The sequence below is a fragment of the Tamandua tetradactyla genome, chromosome 14 (assembly GCF_023851605.1).
Source record: "Tamandua tetradactyla isolate mTamTet1 chromosome 14, mTamTet1.pri, whole genome shotgun sequence".
Taxonomy (NCBI): domain Eukaryota; kingdom Metazoa; phylum Chordata; class Mammalia; order Pilosa; family Myrmecophagidae; genus Tamandua; species Tamandua tetradactyla.
In genome coordinates, this window is record NC_135340.1 from 55,309,269 (window position 1) to 55,335,868 (window position 26,600).

The following is a 26,600-nucleotide window of genomic DNA, read 5'->3' on the forward strand; positions in this document are numbered from 1 at the left end:
GTCAGAAATTCTCTCAGTGACTTTTTGTCTGAGAATGTTTTAATTTCTCCCTCATTTTTGAAGGACAATTTTGCTGGATATAGGAGTCTTGGTTGGCAGTTTTTCCCTTTTAGTAACTTAAATATATCATCCCACTGTCTTCTAGCTTCCATGGTTTCTGCTGAGAAATCTACACATAGTCTTATTGGGTTTCCCTTGTATGTGATGGATTGCTTCTCTCTCGCTGCTTTCAGGATCATCTCTTTCTCTTTGACCTCTGACATTCTAACTAGTAAGTGTCTTGGGGAACGCCTATTTGGGTCTAATCTCTTTGGGGTGCGCTGCACTTCTTGGATCTGTAATTTTAGGTCTTTCATAAGAGTTGGGAAATTTTCAGTGATAATTTCTTCCATTAGTTTTTCTCCTCCTTTTCCCTTCTCTTCTCCTTCTGAGACACCCACAACACGTATATTTGTGCAATTCACATTGTCCTTGAGTTCCCTGATACCCTGTTCAAATTTTTCCATTCTTTTCCGGATAGTTTCTGTTTCTTTTTGGAATTCAGATGTTCCATCCTCCAAATCACTAATTCTATCTTCTGTCTCTTTAAATCTATCATTGTAGGTATCCATTGTTTTTTCTATCTTTTCTACTTTATCCTTCACTTCCATAAGCTCTGTGATTTGTTTTTTCAGTTTTTCTATTTCTTCTTTTTGATCAGCCCATGTCTTCTTCATGTCCTCCCTCAATTTATCGAGTTTGTTTTTGAAGAGGTTTTCCATTTCTGTTCGTATATTCAGCATTAGTTGTTTCAGCTCCTGTGTCTCATTTGAACTGTTGGTTTGTTCCTTTGGGCCATATTTTCAATTTTATGAGCGTGATCCGTTATCTTCTGCTGGCGTCTGGGCATTTATTCAGATTTCCCTGGGTGAATGACCCCACAGGTTGAAAGATTTTTCTGTGACATCTCTGGGTTCTGTTTTTCTTATCCTGCCCAGTAGGTGGCGCTCGTGGCACACGTTTGTCTACGGGTTCCACCAGTGAAAGTTGCTGTGGGTCCTTTAACTCTGGAAAACTCTCGCTGTAGGGGAGGTTCAGCAGCCGAAGCGTCTTGGAAGAGTGCCAGCCGGCCCGGGGGTCCGAACACCGGGAGGGTCGCCGGCCACCGCAGCACGGGAGAGTGCCAGACCGAATTTCCTAGTCGGCCCGGGGCGCCAAGCGTTGCGGGAGGGCTCCAGCTGTCACAGCCCGGGAGAGTGCACTGTTCCCAGCCGGACCGGGGAGTCACGTGTTTGGAAGGGACCCCCCGGTCACCGTTCTCCGCAGTCTGGGGATTTCTGACCCAACTCTCTCAATTGGTCCGGGGGGCCTCGCGTGGTGGGGGCGCCAGCCCCCGCGGCCCAAGGGGACCGCCTGCCCAATTCTGCCAGCTGGCTTGGGAAGGAGGAAGGGAGGGACTCCGGCTGCTTGCCGTCCCGCCTGGGAAAGCCCGCGCCCCTCGGTGATCTCACCGGAGCTGGTTCTCCCAGACAGTCAGCTGTTCCAGGATGGGGTCCGCCGTCCCTTTGATGTCTGTCGTGGCTCCGGGAGCTGCTCTGTATTGTCTCCACTCCCTCAGTAACTGTTCTGGAGGAGGAAAGGTGATGGTGGCAAGGCTGTCGAGGCCAGTGGCGGAGGAGCCGGTGATGGCGGAAGAGGGCACGGTAGTGGTTGGAGAGCCGCCGGAGCAGGAGGGGGAAGAGGGGAGAGGAGGGCGGGCGGGCCGGCTGCTGCGGGGCCGGCGGACAAAGAGGGGAGAGGCGGGCGGGCGGGCCGGCTGCTGCGGGGCATGGGCGCCGTGCGCTGGGCCGGAGGACAAAGAGGGGAGAGGAGGGCGGGCGGGCCGGCTGCTGCGGGGCATGGGCGCCGTGCGCTGGGCCGGAGGACAAAGAGGGGAGAGGAGGGCGGGCGGTCCAGCTGCTGTGGGGCGTGGGCCCTGCGCCGGCAGACCAACATTCTTTTTTTTTTTTTTTTTTTTTTTTTTTAGGGAGGAAGGGAAGGAGGAAAGACAGAGAAGGAAGGAAGGATGGAAGGAAGGAAGGGAGGAAGAAAGGGAAACATCTTTAAACATCTTCTTGTTTTATTATATTTTGTTTGTTTGTTTGTTTTTTTTTTTACATGGGCTGGGGCCGGGAATCGAACCGGGGTCCTCCGGCATCGCAGGCAAGCACTCTTGCCCGCTGAGCCACCGCGGCCCGCCCCAGACCAACATTCTTAACATACAAACATCTTGTGTATGGTGTACAATCAATGACTCACAATATTATCACCTAGTACTTTATTTATTAACCATGATCATTTTTTAGACCATTTACATTGCTCCAGAAAAAGAAATAAAAAGAGAAAAGAAAAAACTCACACATATCATACCCCTTACCCCTCCCTCTCATTGACCACTAGTATTTCCATCTACCCAGTATATTTTAACCTTTGTTCCCCCTGTTTATTTTCTGTACCACTTACTGATCCCTTTCATTGTTCACTAGTATTTCAGCCTACTCAATTTAACACTTGTTCCCCCATTATTTATTTATTTTTAATCCATATTTTTTGCTCATCTGTCAATATCATTGAAAAAGGAGCATCACACATAAGGTTTTCACAATCACATAGTCACATTATGAAAGCTGTATCATTTATGCATTCATCTTCAAGAAATATGGCTACTGGAACACAGTTCTACAGTTTCAGGTACTTCTCTTTAGCCACTCTAATACACTTTAAACTAAAAAGGGGATATCTATAAAATGCCTAAGAATAACCTCCAGGATAACCTCTCGACTCTGAAATTTCTCAGCCACTGACGCTTTATCTCATTTCTCTCTTCCCCCTTTAGGTTGATAAGGTCTTTTCAATCCCTTTATGCTGAGTCCCAGTTCATTCTAAGATTTCTGTCCCATGTTGCCAGAGAGGTTTACACTCCTGGGAGTCATGTCCCACGTAGGGAGGGGGAGGGGGATGAGTTTGTTTGCCGTGTTGGCTGAGAGAGGGAGATAGGCCACATCTGAACAACAAAAGAGGTTTTCTGCGAGGGACTCTTAGGCCTAATTTTAAGTGGACTTAGTGTCTCTTTTGCAGGGATGAGTTTCATATAAACAAATCCCAAGATTGAGGACTTGGCCTATTGATTTGGTTGTCCCCACTGCTTGCAAAAATATCAGGAATTCTCCAAATGGGGAAGCTGAATTTCCCCCCTTTCTCACCATTCCCCTAAGGAGGCTTTGCAAGTTTTTTTTTTTACTGTTCAAATCACTGTGGGATTTATTGTGGCATCACTGGACAGATCTACAAAACCTCATCCCTATTCACGGTTCCATGTACTTATGGTGTGTAATTAACTGTCCATGTAAGTTATATTAAGAAATGCACTAGTCAAAATATAAATTTTGTACCAACTAAAAATTTTTTGTGTTATACACATGAGTTTAAGTTTTAAAATATGAATTACCATCTGTTTTCAGCACTTGGCAATATTGACATTTCTTTGTACTTCCTCATGCAAGTACAAATTAAAAAAAACAGTTTTTAATTTGTACATTTAATCACTATCATTGTACACTCTAGGCATTCCTAGATTATACCATCTCAGTCTTTATCTCTGTCTTTCCTTCTGGTTTCATTTGTGCCCCCAGCCCTCCTCTAGCTATCGTTCTCACATTCAGCTTCATTCAGTGTACTAACATTATTGTGCTACAGTTAGGTAGTAATGTGCTATCCATTTCTGAATTTTTACAGTCAGTCCTGTTGCACAATCTGTATTTTTTCAGCTCCAGTTACCCCAAATCTACCCTATTTCTCTTTTTTTAAAAATTATTTTTATTGATAAATCTTCACACATGTATATGGTATACAATCAGTGGATCACAATATCATCACGTAGTTGTGTATTCATCAACATGATCTTTTTAAAATTCATTTATTTTTTATTTATGATGCACAACCACAAACAAATGTAAACATTCTTATCATATGATCATTCGTTCTTGTTATATAATCAGTAACTCACACTATCACGTAGTAGTATATTCATCATCATGATCATTTCTTAGAACATCTGCCTCAATTCAGAAAAAGCAATAAAAAGAAAACAAAAAAATTCATTCATACCATGCCCCTTACCCCTCCCCTTCAGTGATCACCAGCATTTCAATCTACTAAATTTATTTTAACTTTTGTTCTCCCTATTATTTATTTATTTATTTTTAATCCATATGTTTTACTTGTCCGTCGATAAAGTAGACAAAAGGAGCATCAGACATAAGGTTCTCAAAACCACTCGCACTGTGACAGGCATATCATCATACAGTTATCTTCAAGAAACATGGCCACCAGAACACCGCTCCACATTTTCAGGCAGTTCCCTCCAGCCTCTCCATTATACCTTAACTAAACAGGTGATACCTATTTAATGCGTAAGAAAAACCTCCAGGATAGCCTCTCACTCTGTTTGGAATCTGTTTGGAATCTCTCAGCCATTGACACTTTATTTTGTCTCATTTCAGTCTTCCCTCTTTTGGTTGAGAAGATTTTCTCAACCCCTTGATGCTGAGTTCCAGCTCATTCTGGGATTTCTGTCCCATGTTGCCAGGAAGGTCCACACCCCTGGGAGTCATGTCCCACGTAGACAGGGGGAGGGCAGTGAGTTTGCTTGTTGTGTGACTGAGACAGAGAGGCCATATCTGAGCAACAAAAGAGGTTCTCTTGGGGGTGACTCTTAGGCCTGATTTTAAGTAGGCCTACTTTATCCTTTGTGGGATTAAGTTTCATATAAACAAACCCCAAGATTGGAGGCTCGGCCTATTGCTTTGGCTGTCCCTACTGCCTGTGAGAATATCAAGAATTCTCCATTTGGGGAAGTTGAATTTTCCTCCTTTTTCACCATTCCCCCTAGGGGATTCTGCAAATACTTCCCTATTCACTGTTCAAATCGCTCTGGGATTTATCTGGGCATCACTCTGGACAAACCTACAAAAGGTTCCAAATACTATGGTGTTCTATTAAGATGTCCACATAAGTTATATTAGGAAATGCACTAGTCATAATATAAATTTTGTACCAAATAAACATTTTTTTGCTTGTTTCACACATACATTAAAGTTTTAAAATATTAGTTACCATCTATTTTCAATACCCTGCATTATTGACATTCCTTTGTTCTTCCTTATGCAGAAACATTTTTAAATTTGCACATTTAGTCACTATCATTATACACTCTAGGCATTCCTAGATTATACCATCTCAGTCTTTATCGTCTATCTTTCCTTCTGATTTCATTTGTTCCCCCAGCCTCCTCCTGCTATCATTCTCACATTCAGCTTCATTCAGTGTACTAACATTATTGTGCTACAATTAGGTAGTAATATGCTATCCATTTCTGAGTTTTTACTGTCAGTTCTGTTGCACAATCTGTATTCCTTCAGCTCCAGTTACCCAAAATCTACCCTATTTCTATCTCTTGATGGTCTCTATTACCAATGAAATTCTCCAAGTTTATTCACTAATGTCAGTTCATATCAGGAGACCATACAGAATTTGTCCTTTTGTTTCTGGCTAATCTCACTTAACATAATGTCCTCATGGTCCATCCATGTTGCTACATGCTTCATGACTTTATTCTGTCTTACAGCTGTATATTATTCCATCATATGTATTTACCACAGCTTGTTTAGCCACTCGTCTATTGATGAAATTTAAGCTATTTCCATCTCATGGCAGTTGTAAATAATGCTGCTATAAACATTGGTGTGCAAATGTCCATTTGTGTCCTTGCCTTCATGTCCTCTGAATAGATACCTAGCAATGGTATTGCCAGATCATATGGCAATTCTATACTTAGTTTCCTGTGGAACCGCCAGACTGCCTTCCACAGCGGTTGTACCATTTTCCATTCCCACCAACAGTGGATAAGTGTGCCTCTTTCTCCACATTCTCTCCAACACTTGTCATTTTCTATTTTATTGATAATGGCCATTATGGTAGGTGTGAGATGATATGTCATTGTGGTTTTGATTTGCCTTTCCCTAATAGCCAGGGAAGTTGAGCATCTTTTCATGTACCTTCTAGCCATTTGTATTTCCTCTTCTGAGAGGTGTCTGTTTATGTCTTTTGCCCATTTTGTAATTGGGTTGTTTGTCTTTTTGTTGTTGAGTTGAACAATCTCTTTATATATTCTGGATACTAGACTCTTATCTGATATATTGTTTCCAAATATTGTTTCCCAATGTGTAGGCTATCTTTTTACTTTCTTGACAAAGTTATTTGATGCACACAAGTGTTTAATTTTGAGGAGTTACCATTTATCTATCTCTTCAATGCTAATGCTTTGGGGGTGAGATCTGGAAAACCCCCTCTATTACAAGATTTATAAAATATTTCCCTACATTTTCTTCTAAAAGTTTTATGGTCTTCAATCTAATGTTTAGGTCTTTGATCCATTTTGTGTTAAATTTTTGTATAGGGTGTGAAATATGGATGCTCTTTCATTCTTTTGCATGTGGATATCCAATTCTCCAGGCACCATTTATTGAAGAGATTGTTCTGTCTCAGGTGGCTTTACTGCCTTTTGAAAGATCAGTTGTCCCATAGATGATAGGGTCTATATCTGGACACTGTTCGATTCTGTTGGTCAGTATATCTGTCTTTATGCCAGTACCATGTGTATCCTTTTTCTTGATTCAAGGCATGCTGTTACTGTAGTCCTTTAGCATTTTTCTGGATTTTTGAGAAATGTGTTTCTACCAGTTCTTCCTGGTTGTTCAAACTTTCTTCATGGGGCTAGAGTACTGAAGTGTATCAATCTGCCATTTTGATCGAGGTGGGTTAGTGGATTTTGAGGTAGGGAAATGTCCTTTTCATTTTCGTCACCATCTGAAAATTACTGCTGGAATCCTAGTTTTAGTTCAGAAAATACATCATCTGTACATTAGTATGGGAATGGGAATCTTGGTTCTTCTTTTAACTCTTTTTTTTCTTGGATGAACAGTAAAATTTACTTCTAATTTAGATGAATAATATTTTACATTGGTGAATAGCAGATGAGTTTTCACTTAGTTATTATTTGTATTCAATGATATTAATATAAATTTGTCCAGAGTCTACATGATAAATATGTTTAGTTGATATGCCATTGGGTTTTGCTAAAATAACGATTAAAAAGTATTTTAGGGCAGACCACAGTGGCTCAGCAGGCAGAGTTCTTGCTTGTCTTGTTGGAGACCTGGGTTTGTTTCTCGGTGCATGCCCACGCAAAAAAAAAAGTATTTAATATTTTATAAAGTTTTTTTTTAATACTATAAATCTGAAGGATTCTTTAAAGTGTAAGAGACCTAAAAGAAAGGGAAAAGTTATTTTACTTATTTGATTACAGACTTCTAGTGATAAAACTCCAAACAAAACAAAACACAACAAAACAAACCCTTATTACGTGAGGTAACAAAGTATAAGTCAAGGATAAGAAACAGAGAAAAAAAATCACCAAAATATATTTTCAGATGAGGTACTCTGTTATCTATCTGAAATACACTAAGGCAAAGACTTTTACCAGTTTCAAAGTAGTTCTGGGAGGAAAAGATAATTCTATTGTTTTTTAAAATCTGTGTTTTTCTGCACTTGTAATATTATAATGTTATACTTGCTAAACTATAATAAATATACAAAAATGTGGATGATCACTGATCTCCAATAAATATATAACACATTAGAAATCAATAATGAGTAAGTAAACTTAATCAAATATATGGCAATTCCATGGCATTCACCAAAAATGAAGTCATGAATTTCTGTAGAAGTTGTTTGAGAGAGTACAGATAGACATTTATCATGAAGAGTATAAATATTGTGAAAGAACACTTGAACACCAAAACTCCTAATTTAGACATGCATGGAGAGACACTTAAAACTAGAAACAACTTAGGTTAGGTTAGGTTAAATGGGTAATTAAGCATAATAACTTTCATACCACAATAGGAGTAGGATCCAGAATGTATTGAGATGAATATATAAATGATGTTTAAATTAATTAATGAAATCTGAACTGTTTTGTGTTATTTCCCTGTGTTGAAGGATGAGTAGGTCTTTTATTGAAATGTCTTGTGGTGACCTTATCTTTTTTTTTTTAATAAAATATAGGATTCCATGTACCACTCTATGTTTAACACCTTGCATTGATGTGGTATGCTAGTTACAGTTGATGAAATCACATCTTTATAAATGTACTATTTTTTTACATGTTTAAATAATACTTTCATTTCAAGTAAATATAATTTAACATCCATTATCTGTTCATTTAAATGAAATGCTTAGATAAAAATCTAAACTGCCACTTGCTTAAAATGATGGAGATGACTGAAACATAGTGACTGTTCTTTAGACTACTTATTAACTATAGAACGCACATGACATAATAATGTACAATATTCTCTTCTATCCAATTCTTAGTCCTCTTTTCTGCCTCCCCTGTTACTGCTTCAGTATCCAGTATGAATTTACGGCTTTTTTGGTTTAATTTGGAGGTTATTTAATTAAAGTTGCCATTCTACGTGTTATGTCCGCAGTCTAATAATTTATTTTCAATTTGCATAATTTCAAATTCCACAAAACTGAAGAACAGCAATATTTGTTTGAATTCTGTCTTCTATGTACACTCAGTGATCCAAAACACCACAATAACCAACATACACAAACCCCCAGGGAAGGATTAATAAATACATACAGATTGGAATCGTGTGCTCTTTGTTCCTGAATGAAGTGGTCCCCCACAAAAAGCACAGGATACAGCACAACATCAGGGCACCTGTTATATATGAAGTGAGCAAAATACCCTAGCATTTTCTATATGCATAATAGGGAAACCTGTATAGGTTAGAGGGCCTTTTATGGTCATTTAAAAATGAGGCAAGTTGGATGCAAGGGTAGTTCAGTGGTAGAATTCTCGCTTGTTATGCAGGAGACCTGGATTCGATTCCCAGCCCATGCACTTCCGCAAAACAAACAAACAAGCAAAGAAAGAAAGAAAGAATAAACAAACAAACAAATTCAACAAATGGTGCTGCAATAACGGGATACTTACATGGAAAAAGAATGAAATGTGACCCCAGGCATACAGCATACCAAAAAAAATAAAAAGAGGCAAGTTGTCTGTATGCATTTTCCAAATACTTTGGAGAACAATGCAATCCAACGTAAGATATACTGATGAGTATTGTCTTGACACTGACAGTCTTGCATGGTCACATACCAACATTTTTGCTTCAGCTCTTCTTTGAATAAGAGACTTAAATGCATTTAGACAATACATATTGTAAGCTGTTTACATACATTAAATTTAAGAGGTTCAATTTTGTTTCCTTTTTCCTTTAAACACTACAGAGTGCAAATCAAATTCTTCATAATAGATTGAATATTAAGTAGTTCTTCAAAGATTAACAGGGAAGGCAAAAAACCCAAGTGAATAAAACATTGAAACTATTACCCTTTGAAAGTAAATTCTAAGATGATACGGAATGTGAAATAAGGTTTTAAATAGAAATAAAATATAATAAGTTTATAGTTAGAAGCAAAAAGTCATCCTTCCTGAAATAAAGGTTACAAGAACATGTTCCCCCTGCCCTCGCCCCTTTAGAAACAGAAGCAGGTAGAGAGGGGGTTTCAGTATGTATAACTGTACTATTAACTAAAGTCCATGGATTAATTTAGGGTTCATTTTGTAGTACAATTCCATGGATTTAAAAAAATTTTTATTCTGTGTGTAACCTAACATTTTTTCCCCTTTTAACCACGTTCAGATATATATTTCACTGTTGTTAATTATGCTAACAGTGTTGTTATCATGGGAAGTATGTGCAGGTTGACATTACTTATGATTCATATATGTTAGTTGTCATTAAAATGACTTTATTGCAGTATAAACTTTGCATATAATCATTATTTTGCCTGGTGGTTTTAGGTTGAATTAAATGAAAAATATTATCACTTGGAGTAAAAGGTAATTTCCTAAGCTATTCATTCAGTAATAGTGGTTGAATGTGGTTTCTCTCATATAGAAAATTTTCAGCTTGTTGAGCTAATGAAATTGTAATTAAACTCTACCACTGCTAATCCTGCTTACTGCTTATTGGTATATGTTCTAGTTTGCTAGTTGCCAGAATGCATATACCAGAAAGAAAGGCTTTTAAAAGGGGGAATTTAATAAGTTGCTAGTTTACAGTTCTAAGGCTAAGAAAATGTCCCAATTAAAACAAGTCTATAGAAATGTCCAATCAAAGGCATCCATCCAGGAAAAGATACCTTGGTTCAAGAAGGACGATGAAGTTCAGGGTTTCTCTCTCAAGTGAGAAGGCACATGGTGAACACAGTCAGAGCTTCTGTCTCAGCTGGAAGGGCACGTGGTAAACATGACATCATCTGCTTGCTTTCTCTCCTGGCTTCTTGTTTCATGAAGCTCCCAGGGAGGCATTTTCCTTCTTCATTTCCAAAAGTCACTGGCTGATGGTCTCTGCTTCGTGGTGCTGCAGCATTCTCTGCTCTCTCCGAATCTCCTTCTTCAGAATGTTTCCTCTTTTATAGGGCTCCAGAAACTAATCAAGACCCACCCAAATGGGTGGAGACACATCCCCCCTAATCCAGTTTAACAACCACTCTTTTGACTGGGAGACATCTCCAGGGAGATGATCCAATTACAGAGTCAAACATACAGTATTGCATAGGGATTTTTCTGTCGTTTTACGAAATGGGATTTTGATTAAAACATGGCTTTTCTAGGGGACATACATCCTATCAAACCAGCACATTCCACCCTCTGGACCCTAAAAAAGATATGTTTTCCCCATATACAATATACATTCATTCCATAACAATATCAGAGAACCTTCAACCATTTCAGTAGCATTATACGTGAAATATAAAGTTAGAAACGTACAAACTCCTATCAAAGTTAGTTACAGGCATGGTCTGTTCTAAGGCAAAATTATCCTGTCTCTGGACCTATAAAACTCAAAACAAGGTATTTGCTGCCAATATACAAAGGAGGAACAGTCATAGGATACATACACCCATTTCCATAGGGAAGAAGAAACACGGGTCACACAGGACCCATACAATTTCAAAAACCTGCAGGGCAAAGACCATTAGATTTCAAAGTCTGAGAATTATTTATCTGCGGGGCTTCTGAAAGCAGCAGCCCCACCCTTTCCAAAGGCCTATGCAGAGGCCTGCCTCACTCTGAATGCAACCTTGGGGAACATTGGGGAGACCACGTTTTTCTTGGCTCCACCCTCTCCAAGCATCGGGGCCGCACCCGGGCTCTCTGCCATCTCGGGGGCACACACTCAACTCCTCCATGTCGTGGCAGCCATGCTCTCCCCAAACCCCAAGGAATGTGCTTCACCCTCTCCAAGGTCTGAGGTGGAAGGCCCATCCTCCGCCTTTGGGGCAAACTTGCCCTCTCCACGGGCTTGGGTGAGTCCCCTCTCCTGGCCTCAGGCTCCTTGACTTCAGACCTCAGCCTCCATGGTTTTGCCTCTGAAGTTATTTTCCCTCCAGTGTGTCCCTTCTCTGAACCCCTCAGTCCAGACTGGCAGCGGTTCTGTTTATACAGGTCCCACAGCTCTCTCATTGGCTTTCTATGCAGTAGCCTTGGATCATGCCCATCAGACATAAGGAATTTCCACAAATCCTTCCTGGATAACTCCATGTCCAATCCTGGCTTTCTCTGAAATGGCTGACTGGTTTCACATTTGGCCAAAAACTCATGTAGGGCACTATTCTCTGGGGTCTTCCTTCCTGGAAACCCAGAATTTTTCAGAACATCAATTTCTGGTTTCTTTGTTCCCAAGAGTGCAGTTCACAATTTCTCTCTTTCCTGTTGCATTTCACTGTAAGCTGCGAGGAGAAACCAGGTGGCACCTTCCACATTTACTTTGGAAATCTCTTCTGCTAAATATCCAAGATCATGGCTTTTAAAATCTGCCTTCCAGTCAAAGCCATTAGTCAGTTTTGCAAGATTATCTGCAGTTTTAAAACAAGGATCACCTTCCTTCCAGTCTGCAATAGCACATGCCTCATTTCTGTCTAGAGCCTGGTCAGAAGTATCTTTAGAGCCGGTGTTTCTACGAACAGTCTCTTCAAAGCATTCTAGGTCTTCTCTGTCAGGCGTCTCACAACTCTTCCAGAAACTTCCCCTTATCCATTTAAAAAGCTGCTCCAACATGTTTGGTATTTGCAAACCACAGCAGCACCCCACTCTCTGGTACCAAAATCTGTTCTAGTTTGCTAGCTGTCACAATGTAACACACTAGAGAGGGATTGGCTTTTAATAAAAGGGGATTTATTTCCTTAGTTCTTCAGAGGAAAGGCAGCCAACTTTCAACTGAGGTTCTTTTTTATGTGGGAAGGCACAGGGTGATCTCTGCTGATCTTCTCTCCAGGCCTTTGGGTTCCAAAAGCTTTCCCTGGGGTGATTTTTTCTGCACCTGCAAAGGCCTGGCCTGAGCTGCGAGTGCTGGGATGAGGTATGCTGAGTTGCTTGGACTGTGCTAAGTGGAGCTCTCTCATTTAAGCACCAGCCAATTAAATCAAACATCATTCATTGCAGCAGGCACGCCTCCTGGCCGACTGCAGATGTAATGAGCAACAGATGAGGTTCACGTACCCTTGGCTCATGTCCACAGCAACGGAACTAGGTGCCTTCACCTGGCCAAGTTGACAACTGAATCTAACTACCACAGTATAGCAAGCCAGGATATTCGGCTTGTATTTATGAACAAAAATTCATGGAATTCAGATCCTAGAATGAGTGGAGACTCAGCATGAAGGGATTGAGAAAAACCCTAGAATGAGCTGAGACTCAGCATCAAGGGATTGAGAAAACCTTCCCGACCAAAAGGGGGAAGAGTGAAAGGAGACAAAGTGTCAATGGCTGAGAGATTCCAAAGAGTCTAGAGGCTATCCTGGTGGTTATTCTTAGATGTTAAGTAGATATCACCTTGTAATTCAAGATGTAATGGAGAGGCTGGAGGGAACTGCCTGAAAGTGTAGTGCTGTGTTCAGTAGCCATGTTTCTTGAAGATTAATGATATAGCTTTCACAATGTGACTGTGTGATTGTGAAAACCTTGTGTCTGATGCTCCTTTTGTCTACGTTGTCAACAGATGAGTAGAACATATGGAATAAAATTAAATAATAAGGGGAACAGATGTTAAAATAAATTTAGTTTGAAATGCTAGTGATCAATGAAAGGGAGGGGTAAGGGGTATGGTATGTATAATTTTTTTTCTGTTTTCATTTTACTTCTTTTATGTTATCTTTTATTTCTTTTTCTGAATTGATGCAAATGTGCTAAGAAATGGTCATGATGATGAATATGCAACTATGTGATGATATTGTGAATTACTGATTATATATGTAGAACGGAATGATTATATATTAAGAATGTTTGTGTTTCTTTGTTGTCATATTTTTTAAATTTAAAATTAATAAAAAAATTAAAAAAAAATTCATGGAATTCAGGATGGTTAAGTCCGTGAGTCAACTGAACTGCTGACAATCACTGGTTGGATAGCGTAATAGATTCAGATACTTTTCTGCAGTGTACTTTCTGATGAGTAATGCAGTGAAGAACAGTAGACTTTAAACAATTTATCTTTTCATGAGTACTGTAAATGTGCACAATTAAATCTTTTTCTGGTCCACGGGTATTTATATCAGCATCAATTTTAACAGATTTTAGTTGATTCCACTTCAGGTTATACTGAATTAGTGGTTTCCTAATTTCTTTGAAAATATGAGTTTAAATTTAAATCGACCCCTCAACTATAACTCAGAAGAAGTATTGATAGTATCTGTCAGTTTGTCAAGAACCATTTGTCTTTTTTTTCTTTGACAAATAATTTTTTTTTAGTTGATTTTGCTCCACATTTATTCACTTCTTTGAGCAACTCATCTTGCCGAAAGGCTGATAATCTTAAACATATTTATTTCTTCTGGACATATTTCTTTAGCTCCTGTAGTTGAACATGATTTAATCAATCTACCATTCTTTTTTTTTGCATGGGCAGGCACCAGGGATCAAACCCGGGTCTCCGGCATGGCAGGCGAGAACTCTGCCACTGAGCCACCATGGCCCTAATCCACCATTCTTTTTTTTTTTTTTTCTACATGGGCAGGCACCAGGAATCGAACCCAGGGCCTCTGGGATGGCAGGCAAGCATTCTTGCCACCGTGTCCTGCCCTAATCCACCATTCTTAATGAGTTTCCTTGCTTGGCTAACAAAGGAGTCATTCAGAAAGTTTGTTTGAAGCCTTTTATTTTTATTTTTTTGTGAAGAAATTCGGTAGTGGTGAGATACTCTGTTTTAAATTTTCTAATTCTTTTGACTTTTCTTATGGGGTGGGAATATTGTGATGATTACTTAGTCTGGTAATGTTGATGTAGATTATATTCTTCCAACACAACTGTAGTGTCATTCTATAATAAACATTATGCTTTGCTATCTAATTTGGTTGTAAGATTTTATATTGCACTGTATTATAAATGCATGGCATTTGAAATCTCTTTTATCTTTATTTGTTTTGACGTGATGAATATGCAATAATAGTGAAAGGTAAGTAAAATGTTGTGGTATGACAATAAGTGTGACACTGAGATAGCTGTCAAGTTAGAACTACATCTTTGCAAGTTGTGTGTTGAGCAGCAGTGCAAAACCATTAGAGTGCTACATATAGTTGGTGTTGTAACTACTGAAGTCTGCTGTGGTAGTGCAAAAGCAGCCATACACCAATTTGTAATATGGGCGGCAGTGTTCCAATAAAGCTTCCTCTTTGGACACTTCAATTTAAATTTTATGTAATTTTCCCATCATGAGATGTTCTTCTTTTTTTGATTTTTTTTTTTTTTAACCATTTAAAAATGTGAAAACCATTTTTACCTCTTGGGCCATACAGAAACAGTCAGATGGACCATAGTTGGCCTGTGGGCTCTAGTTTGCCAGCTCTTTCCTTAACCCAAAAGAATAAGTCTGCTGGAAGGAAAATCAGGTTTGATGAAGTTCAGTCCTGTGAGGGAAATCATTTTGGATGATGTTTTGACAATCTTTAAATCTATTTATGTTGATTTATATTAGGATTAATATCATCTTAGAAGAAGGAAAAAAGTAAAAACAAAACTAAAAACAAATGAGAGAGACTTCATAGAATTTGGTTTTTACTTATTAATTTAAGGAAAGATTTGTATAATTTTGTGTTTTCCATACACTGCCTGAAGAGCTTTTAGGATTCCTGCTTTCTAATCTTAGGCCTTTCATGGGGAAAAAAAAATTAATGTATATGAATACTACATTCTTCCCTGTAAGAAATACGTATTTAAGACTTTTGACCTACTAAGTCATACAATCTAGAATATAGTTTCTTTTAATGTAATATACTGCTCTTTATGTTTTTTTGAAATTTTAATCATGGTTGATTTTGCAAAGGACAGGGGTACAAAACTTTTTTACTTTTGTAGCTTTTTGTTTACACAATTCTCAACAAATTATGAGTTTGTTCGAAGCTTTGACAGTGTTATGAAATTGTAAATAGGTTGAGTTTGGTCCCCATAGATATTTAGGGAAATTAGGTGTACTCTTCCTATAGATATGGTACACAAGTCTTTATTAGGACTGAGTGAAACCACATAAACCTTTGTTCCTTCGTGTGTGTATGCTTGGCAGTGTGTGTATGGCAGTGTGTGTTTTTTCCAGTCTTCATTATTCATTTATTAAAATGGATTTTTGACAAAGAAAAACTATATAAACTAGATTAAATTAAATTAATATCAATACCTTCTTCAAATAACCAGTACAGATGTGAGTTCATTGTTCTAGTCTGCTGTGTAAATGAAAGTGATTTTTTAAATTATTTTATTCCTCATTTTGGTGATTAAGCATTTATATGATATTAAAAATTTTGAGAACACGTTACGGTGATTTTCTTTTTAATTTGTGATTTTAAAAGACATTTCAAATTATGTGGGGCCCTTCTTGGAAGAAGGGAGAATGGGGCAGAGGCTGTGATGTTCAGAATGATGTCAGGACTTAAATTGAGGGCTCAGAGACAATTATTACAGATAAAGTACAAAATGTGTATTGTAAAAAAAATCTAGTTATATACATGTACACCATGTGATACAAGTAAAAGACCCAATTCTTGCTCTTTAGATTAAAGTGGTGAATTCAGAAGAAATTTCCATTTTAAAACCATTGCTTTAAGTTTACTAAGATATTGCAAAATCTACTTTTTGAGAATAAGCTTTTGAAAGTTTTAATTCTTTTATGTAGTTGCTTTAAAAAAAATAAGATGAATGACTAAGTTTTAAGTACTATAGTAAGGATTACATAATGGCTAACAATAACAAAAGACTCAAAATACATAGCCTGATCTGTGTCAGCTCTAAAGCTTTTTTCAAAATGGTTCCTCTTAAAGGACTCCAGTAAGTGATTCTGCTTTGAATGGGTGGAGACACATCACCATGGAAAGTCAACAGGTCCCGCCCACAATTGGGTGGGTCACATCTCCATGGAAACAGTTTAATAAAAAAGATCCAACCCAACAATATTGAATGAGGATTAAGGAACCTGGCTTTTCAGGGATACACAACACCTTCAAACAGGCATACTTATGACGATTCTTTAAATCTTTTTGGGACATTTACTGGGCCATGATGTCCTAGTATTCTGGGAACCACTGTGTTCCATACTACGAGGTAGTGGTTCCCTTCTTGTTAAGTAAGCATGGCTTCTTTAATATATGCATTTGAAGACAATTTTTTTCACTGCATTTTTCTGTCACAGGCTGCTTCCTACTTTTTGCCTGATTCCAGCCCTGCAGTTCACTTGCTAGAGGCTCTCAGTCCTCCTCTTTGGCCAGCAGTTCTAATCTCTGTTTTTATAGTGTTCTCGTGTGTGTTTTATCTAGGTTATCTAATTTGTTGGCATATGATTGTTTATAGTATTTTCGTATAATCTTTTTTACTTCTGTAGGATTGGTAGTAATGACCTCAATTTCATTTATTTTTATTACTTGCGTCCTCTTTTTTTCTCCTTCAGGGTAGTTACAGGTTTGTCAATTTTATTAATCTTTTCAAAGAACCAACTTCTGGTTTTCTTGATTCTATTGTTTTTCTAGTATATATTTATCATTTATCTCCACTCTAATCTTTATTATTTCCTTCCTTCTACTCTTTTTGGATTTAGTTTGCTTTTCTTTTTATAGTTCCTCGAGATGTAAAGTTAAATTACTTATTTGAGATCTTTCTTCTTTTTTAATGTAAGCATTTACAGCTATAAATTTCCCTTTGAACCTTGCGTTTGCTGCATCCCTTAACTTTTGGTATGTTTTAATTTTTATTCATGTCAAGATATTTCCTAATTTCCCTTGTGGATTTCTTCTTTGACCCCATTGGTTTGAGAGTATTGTTTACTTTTCACATGTGAGTTTTTCATTTCTCTCTGTTACTGATTTCTAGCTTCATTCCATTTTGGTCAGAGACAACACTTTGTGTAACTGGGTTTTGTGACCTAATATTTGACTGGAGACAGTATTTTGTATGACTTATTTTGTGTTCTCTAACATATGGCCTGGCCTAGGGAATGGTCTGTGTACACTAGAGAATATTCTGCAGTTGTTGGATGATGTGTTCTATATCTGTCTGTTAGGTCTAGTTGGTTTTTCATGTGTTTTAAATCTCTATTCAGCTCTTGGTTTAGTGAGGTAAACTTTTTCCTGTTCTTCTATGTTTTCTGAGGGCTTAGTATTATATTTAAAAACATTTATTTATATTTATTTTGGACCTACCCTTTGTTTTGTTTTATAATTGTTCTGAAACTAGCTTTCTGAACTTCGTTATTTTACTAATTTTGAACTATTTCTCTTTTTCTGGCTAATTCACTTTTACTAAGGTGTCCTTCCACCCTGAAGATATTTACTGATTTCTTTATTTTTTTAATATTTTTATTGTATACCTTAACATACAAGCATTTTATACATGATGTACAATCAGTGGCTCCCAATATCATCACATAGTTGTGTATTCAACACCATGATCATTTTTTGAACATTTGCATTGCTCCAGCAAAATAAAGAAAAAAGAGAAGACTTATACATGCCATACCCCTTATCCCTCCCCTCATTAACCACTAGTATTTCAATCTACTCAATCTATATTTTTAAATATTGTTATTGTAAACAGCAAACAAACATACAAACATTCTTGGCATACAAATATTCCATACATGGTATACAATCAGTAGCTCACAACATCATCATAAAATTGTGTACTAATCACCACGACCATCTTTTTGAACATTTGTATCGCTCCATAAAAAGGAATGAAAAAGGAGAAAGAAAAAATCCATACATGCCGTATCCCCCACCCCTCCCTTTCAGTGACCACCAGTATTTCAGTCCACTCAATTTATTTTAACCTTTGTTCCCCCTTATTTGTTTATTTTTTATCCATGTTTTTCACTCATCTGTTCATACCCTAGATAAAAGGAGCATCAGAACCAAGGTTTTCATAATCACACAATCACATTGTAAATGTTACACCTTCATACAGTCATCTTCAAGAAACAAGGGTACTGGAATACAGCTCTGCAGTTTCAGGTACTTTCCTCTAGCTACTTTAATACACCATAAACTAAAAAAGGGGACATCTATATAATGCATAAGAATAACCTTCAGGATAACCTCTCCACTCTGTTTGAAATCTCTCAGCCACTGTCACTTTATTTTCTTTCATTTCTCTCTTTCTCCTTTTGGTTGAGAAGTTTTTCTCAATCCCTTGATGCTGAGTCCTGTCTCATCCTAGGATTTCTGTCCCACGTTGCCGGGGAGGTTTACACCCTGGGAGTCATGTCCCATGTAGAGGGGGCGGGCAGTGACTTCGCTTGCTGTGTTGGCTTAGAGAGAGAAAGGCCACATCTGGGCAACAAAAGAGGTTCTCTGGGGGTGACTCTTAGGCCTAATTTGTGTGTGTGTGTGTGTGTGTGTTGTAGGGCGGTAGGCCTAATTTTAAGTAGGCTTAACCTTTCCTTTGCAGGAATAAGTTTCATAGGGGTGAACCCTAAGATCGAGAGGTTGGCCTATTGATTTGGTTGTCCCCACTGCTTGTGAGGATATACTGATTATTTCTTGCAGATGAGTATATGCAGATGACAGATGCTTCTATTACCAAATGATAAATTACAGAATCGTGAAAAATTTTCCAGCTTACTCTTAAGAATGTTTGCCTTTGTTGATTCACTAGGTAATATGAGTCAAAAGTAATTTAGGCAAAAGGTAATCAATAAGTAATTAGAGTTTCCTAGGAAAATATTCTTATTTCTTTAAACATCTGCCTTGTCAGTAATATTTATCTATTCTTCTAAGGAGAAATAATGTGGGTTAAGAGTCACTGGATCCTAGTTATTTCTAATTACAAGTGTACCCTTTATGAAAATGTTGGCCAAAGCAGGGGTATTTGCTTGCTTATATAACTTGAGTATTATTTAAATGTATTATGATACTGTTTTCCCAATCCCAATTGTGAGGCTGGTCCTATGGCTTCAGATTCATTTACACAACAAATATTAGGTGTCTGCTCTGTTCCATGCATTGTGCTAGGCACTGGAGTAGAGTAGAGCTAACAGTTTAGCGGGGAGGACATATGGTTATATCAATAAGTACAGTTGTGGTAAGTGCTGCAAAGAAATTTAGGGTGCTTATGAGAGCACATAATAGGAGGGAGACCCTTGCCTGATATTGGGAATTAGGGTAAATTTATTGAAAAAATGACATTTAAATTTAGGCATGAAGGATGAATAGGAGTTAGGTTTAAGGCATCTCAGAAGATTTTCTTAGGCAAAGGTGAAGAACATGGTTGTATCTGTGGGCTTGAGATGGGGCAGCAAGGGAATTGTGTTTCTTAATATCACTTATATTCCATCACATTTCTAGTCTCTTTCCATCCTCTTTTCTCTTAACAGACTACACATGTTCTGAAACATACTTTTAATTGCATTGCTGTGTTGATTAAGAAACTTCAGAATTTCTCCATCAGGTAGATTATTAGCTCCTTGAGGTCAGGACTCTTTTGTCATTTTAATTCTTTTTAAATTTTTATTTATTTTTCATTTGAATTCTTTAGTCCAAGTTTCATATGTTGGAGTTGATCATAATTTGTACCTTAACATGACTTGGTTTTAGTTGTAGTACCGAATATTAGCCAAGGATGGAATTGCGTGTAAGCTAATATGATTCAGTCTTTTTTCTCCTTTGCCTGGCACAGAATTTTTTGTGGCTAGTGAAGGACTTTATGTAAAAAATAAGCTTCTTTTGTAATCCAGTCTATTTATAGCTCTTATACTTTAAATGTTCTTTATTGTATTGAATTAAAATATTGTAAACATGATCGCAAGCCAGGGATTTGGGTGTATGTGTCTCACCTGAAGAGTAAGGTCCTCTCCAATCAAACTGAGAAGGTGAGATCTGAATAGACTGGATAAGAAATTTGTTTTTTTGGTGGATTGTTATCTAGGAGATAGCTTGTTGCTAGTCATAAAGGCAGTCCAGAGTTCTGCCAGCTCTTTGAGAGCTGTATTGTAATAATCTAAATAGTGCATGAGTGAGTTGCCAGTCTTTCCCCTATCCTCCGCATATAGGAGACATTCAAATATTTGTTAAATAGGGAAAGTATACATGTAGATGGGATAGGGCCTTTGTGTTTATAGAGCAATCTAGAGTCATAATGGTGTACTCTCTAGGCTAGATTGTTTATGTTTCATGCATTCTCTGTTCTTTTCTTTTTATTCCTTAATATTCAGTAAAATGTTGAAATTTCAACAAAGGAAAACCAAGGGAAAGATTTTTGTGTTAGGCTGGACAGTCCATCAGAGTTGAGATATGGTAACTGAAATGAAAAATTCCTATAGCAAGAAGTGTCAACTTTAGCAAGTTTGTTAGCTTGACATTTTTAAAACTTGGGTAATATAAGGATACCTTTTAAAGGAAGAAAGTTCTTATATATCCAAATAATACAACCAATGACCCCAGTTTGAGACATACTGTATTAATAGGTGAATATAACTATTTACGTAGTTACTTAAAAAAAAAAAATAAATTAAAAACAAAATAAGTGGTATGGCAGTATTTTTAGATTATCAATATGAAAACAACATTTACAAATTCTCATAGGACCTTTGCATTCTTGATAATACATCTTCAAACTTTTATAGGTTAGGCAGACCTTATTTTGAAAAACAATGGGATAGTTTGCCTCTCCTATCAGGAGAGCCAGTACTGAATTTTGAAAGTTGAGAGTTGTTTTTTAAAAGTATCTGGCATTTTGTAATATGTTTGCTTAGAGTAGGGAAGGGGAGCAGCAAGTCACCCTTCACTCCCTACTCCCCAGTTGTTCTCATAGATTCCCCAGTTAGAGATACCACTTGGGTTGTCTCTGGATGCAGCTACCAGACTATTCCAGCAGTTTCTTCCCATGATGTCGCATATCCCCTCAGGAAGAGCAAAAGGAAGAGAAAGAAGACCCTTCCTAAGGGAAAAGTAGATTTTATCAGTCGTGTTGGCTCTCTTGGCCCCTTCCCCTCTTTCAACCTCCTCATTCTCCTTCATTGTGTTGTATTAAGTCACCTAGCTTGCAGTAGATTCTCAAGACTTGCTAGTTCTTTTAAGAGAGTGAAAGAAAACAGTTTTGGAACATGGACCACAATTTTTGCTCTTCTGTTTCCTACATTTGCCCCCTTTTTTCTCTCACTTCAAACAATTCCTTTTTACTGGCGTCTTAGTAAAGCAGAAAAGCAATTGGTAAGGGCTAGGAAAGGAGAAAAAATAACTAATTTTTGATGTTCAATTGGGAGTACTATCCGTTGACTTAATGCGGCAACTGAGAATAGATTTTCAATAATTTTTTCTTTGCATCTCATAACTTAATGTCTTGAACAAAGGTTAAATACATGTGATCAAGGCATTAAAACTTACATAGTATTTTCTATCGTGCAAAATTTCCATTTCTCCATTTTGCTGTTTTACCAGGACCCCTTTCATCTTCTTCCCATCCCAATCTGCAATAATGCTTTCGGTCTCTTTCCTATCTCCTTGTGTTCTTCGGTCGTGGAGGCTGCAAATTCGACCACCCTCTCTCAGGGTCTTTGCTTCAGCGTTTCCCGACGCTCTGGCGCTATCCAAAGCCCACAGCACATTGGGGAAGAAGATCTCCTATTCATTTGACGGGCTTGTTAAGGCAGGGGGTCTGCGGAGCCCCGTGTGGGTGGGGCCGGGCGCGGCAGGGGCGGGGCCGGTGAGGTGCTCAGAGGAAAGGGTGGAAGGCACAGTAGAGAAGGGCCTGGCGCGCTGTGATTTCAGTTTCACGAAGGCTTCGTGTGCGAGGCTTCTCTGAGAATTGGGGTGCTTTCTCCTGCCCCGCATTTCCTGGTTCTAGAAGCTTCAGTAGCCTTTCTTGGTTTGTTGGGACCCGGAAAGGCAGCGGCTTCAGCCCCGGGGGCGGGTCCCAAGGGTCTTGTCGCTGTTCCCGGGCAGTTTGGCCTCCTGGCGCTGGGGGAGGGGCGGGGAGGTGCCGCTCGCGCCTCCTTTTGCGCCTGCGCGGCGGGCTCTGAGCTGGTAGGAGCGCGTGCGTGGTGACGTGGACGTCCGGTGCGCGCGCAGGCTCTTCAGCTGGAGCGGACACACGGTGTGCGAACCGTACAGAATAGCCCGCCCCCAGCGGGATGTGAAGGACTCCGGTTGAGGCCGGCCACGCCCCGCACGGTAACTCTCGGGCCTGGGTGGAGGGCCTCGTTTTAGTATTGGCCCGATTGGAGTTTTTCGAGAGTTTGAAGCTCTTGTGATTTGAACGCGTGAAAAGCGTTCTTCTGAAAGATCTTCGCACGCTCCGGCCAGGCCGGGCCTTGCGCGGTGCTGCCTTTGGCGCGCGCCTATGGTCCCCTGAGCGAGGTTGCGCATGTCACCGCGCGCGCGTCCCCGGCCTCACTTCCGTGTCGCGCAGCGAAGTAACAGGGAACATCGACGCCAGAGAGAGCGGCCACGAGGCGGGCGGGGTGAGAAGCGCCAATGGCGCGGTTCTGCCCTCGCGTGCGTGGGGTGCGGCACCGCATGGTGTGATTCGCGAGAAGACTTCTAGCCGGGTGTGGGACTTCAGGTCGAGAGTAGTGCGTCTGCACTTTGTGCTTTTGAGCTTAGGTCTTGGGATTTCAAAAGTACGAGAGAAGACAGTGCTGACGTCGCTTTTTTAAGGAGCTGGGTGCCGCGTTTTGACACCTATACAAACGTCCCTTCTGGCATGTAATTTTTGGGCAAGTTGTTTGAGGCAGGATCGCAAATTTAATAAAGGAAGAAGGGTAGGAAGTGAGGAGTGGGCACTTAGTAAACAAAGGACCGGTGGTTCCTAAGTGCAGAAATGAGGGCGGGGAAAACAGGTGGGAAGAGCAGGTGTTATTTTCTTTTTCCTCTCTGTGGGGGGCAGCCTTTGGCTAGTTCGCAGTTTATGGGTCATCCCGTTTGTGTTAAATTGTCAAGTCTGTCCTCAACGATAGGTGAGTTTGGGGTATAAATAAATAACCCCCTCTCTTCGTGCATCAGTTATCAAAGTTGAGGTATCTCTGTGTGCGAAGATTATCGGGAAGTTAGGGTTTTTTTTCAAACTGGGCTGATGGTGCAAAGTGGTAGTTTTGTGAAGATTTTGACGTGCCTTCCGAACCCTAGGGATACCTCCTCCTTTTGGCGAGGGTGGAAGCAGGGAGGAGTGATGGAGATCTGAAAGGAGGGGTTACTCTTGCCTAATCAAAGTACTTGTCTTTTTGAGGAAAGACCACTCCTAAGGCTCGCGTCGCCGGAGCAGACACGTGGATCGTGAGAACTCCGAGCCCACCCGCGCGCCGGCCGCCCTTGGGTGTTGTAGCGCTCGCCAGTCTTCTGCAGTGGAGTCTCTCTCTGGCAAGCTCTGCCTGCACCGCTCCCTTTTGGGCACGACGCCGCGGCTGGGCTGCGGCGATGGTGCTTGGGGACGGCGTGACGGCTGCGAAGGGGGCTGGCTGGGGAGTGTCTGGTTCGGTAGTCTCCACGGTAACTTAGTGCGGCTGTGTCCCGCGGAGTGATTAGCGGGTTCCGGCGGGCGGCACGTGATCTGTCCGGGCGCCACTTCCCCGGAAGAGCTTTCCGTGCGTCTTTTTTTCACGTGGTTCTTGGCCAGCTGGCCTCTGCAGTAAAAAAGAGGCAATTGTAGCCGGTTAGTGGTCGACGGCGGCTGCTGCTCCTCGGGACCTGCAGGAATCCTTTTTCTTCCGAGGGTATCAGAGCAGCACTTCCTGCCGCTTTAAGGTTGTGTGTTCAGCTCTTATGTGGGTTGACTGGGTTGTATCCACTTACTGGAATACAAATGCTTAGGACTTGAGGAATTCAGTGCCCCGTGTACACTGGCATACTTACTCCAAGGCAGGATACCTGTTTGATGATTGTCCATTTCTGCTATAAAAGTTAGTTCTTCGAATTCTACTTTTACAACTGCTAGGAATCATAGAGTTTGTTAGCACAAATAGGAAATGTTCCTAAAGACAAAGTATCGGTAGAGAAGTGGGCAGGGGAAGTACTGTGCTAGGCAAGTGCAATACTGTGCCTTAAAACCTACAACGTTTCAGATGATATTTTGAAATTCACTTTATAGTGTTGTGGTGATGATAAAATGCCTAGGATATTGATTGGTCTCAAAGTAAGTGATTATTAATAAATAGCATTTAATAAAGCAATTAGTAGAATTAATTTAATGCCTATTAAAAGCTAGTAGTTTTGCTATTTCACTTTGTCTCTATTTGCTGCCATATTTTCTAATTATAATTATACCCAAGTTCTATTTTTACGACTTTCCAAATTTCTGGATCTAGTGTAAATATTGAAGTTCTAGTGAACCTGTTCTCTTAAAATATTCAGATACGTAGTTTAACTTAACTATAACCTTGTAGTGAAGGATTATATTAAGAAACAATATGGTCCTTACATGTTATATGTATTTTTTGTATAAAAGGTAGTGGTTATTTTTAGCAACTTCTGAAACATTCAGAATGTTTTGGGTTTTTTTAATATATGTGTATGTTTTGAATATTTTTGTTTTTATAGTAATGGTATTGATGTGGTATAATTTTTTTTCAAAGTGTAAAAATATTAAATTAGGTAACTAGTAAATTAGTTAAAGTTTTCCCAAAGAGATCACTGGTGAAAAGACAGAATAGGGACTCTGCAATTGTAACACGTTATGGAACTTTCCACATTACTTCCTTGAGAATATTCTCTGTGAAAGCTTGTGTATGTGTGTGAGGTGTGCGTCAAATGATACATTTCAGAATGTTACTTGGTTTATTTTCCCTTGCACAACCAAGATAACTCTTTCTGCTCTTTATTATAGTTATTTTTCCTAAAGAAATGCTTGATGTTGAAAAGCTGAACTGAAAGATTTTGAGTGACAAGGTATATATATGTACAAAAATTGTGGCCTTCCTTAAAGCTTTAAGAGAGCCAAATAAAGAATATTTTGAGAATTTTTTGCAGGGAGATGTATTTTTTCATATGTAGCCCAGCCCTTTCTGAAGACAGTTGATTTTTGCAGTTGGTTTAAGGTTACTGTCTTAGACTTCAGAATTGTCTTTGTGTGTGAAATAGCTGAATGTGCTAAAATGACTGTCATTTGATTAGAAAATTCAGTACAGTAGCTCAGAAGCACAGACATATGCTTATATTGATGTGTAATCTGTACTTAAATTGATGTGGAATAAGAATATGATCCCTTGTTCTTAAACCAGTAGGTACTTGTGGCTCTAGATAGAGATTGTTTGGGTCATAAAATTAGGCCCTTGATTTGTTATGTTTTCAATGAATGGAATAACATGATATGGAGAATTTTTATGAAAGACCCTATGTAAATCTTAAGTCTGAAAGTTCATGTCTTTGTGCATTTTTTTTTACTCTCTCAGATGCCTGTGTATAAAAAGTTGAAATATTGTACAGCAAGCTGATTTTTCTGCACTTAATTTTTTTGTTTAGGCTAAATGAAAAACTCAGCATGTGCATATGTGAAGTCAGTGTAAAATTTACTGTAAGTGCAGTCCTGAACTAGTTCACTAGACTGAACTTGTCTATTGAATCTTTAGTATTTCATAAATATATATTTAAAAGATAGTGGTTTTTAAAGCATTGATGAAAGCATCCCTGTTCTGGTTTTACCTCTGTAATGATCTGAAAACCAAGATTTTATACTATAGAGATAATGTTTAAGAAATTTTGAACCCTTTGTCTATTTCATAGGTTTGGGATAGCTAAAAAATTTTTTTCAGTACTTTCTGCCTTATTAATGACTTGTAACAAAATTTTGAACTTTATGAACAAGAATAAGAGTTAAGTTATATGCTATTGTAGAGGTAATAGTTTTTATATGTCTAGGCTTTACTATTTTACAAAGATACTTTATTTGTGACTTCTTTTTTGTTTAAATTTTGTTTTATCAATTCCTGACAGAGTTGCTCGAACTTGATAATTAGTTTTAGAAAAATCAGTCA

At 38.9% G+C, this 26,600-nt stretch overlaps 1 protein-coding gene across 20 annotated transcripts in view; it reads left to right on the forward strand.

Annotated features, from left to right (window-relative positions):
- Positions 1-26,600, forward strand: part of MGA (MAX dimerization protein MGA) — a 209,498-nt gene that overhangs the window by 62,908 nt on the left and 119,990 nt on the right. For 13 of the 20 annotated variants that reach the window (XM_077127520.1, XM_077127529.1, XM_077127532.1 and 10 more), the window contains exon 1: positions 22,679-22,806. The exons of 4 other annotated variants lie outside the window; for them this stretch is intronic. The gene's annotated coding sequence lies outside the window, so the exon portion shown is untranslated. 3 more of the 20 variants (XM_077127526.1, XM_077127524.1, XM_077127523.1) reach the window with 3 other exon arrangements.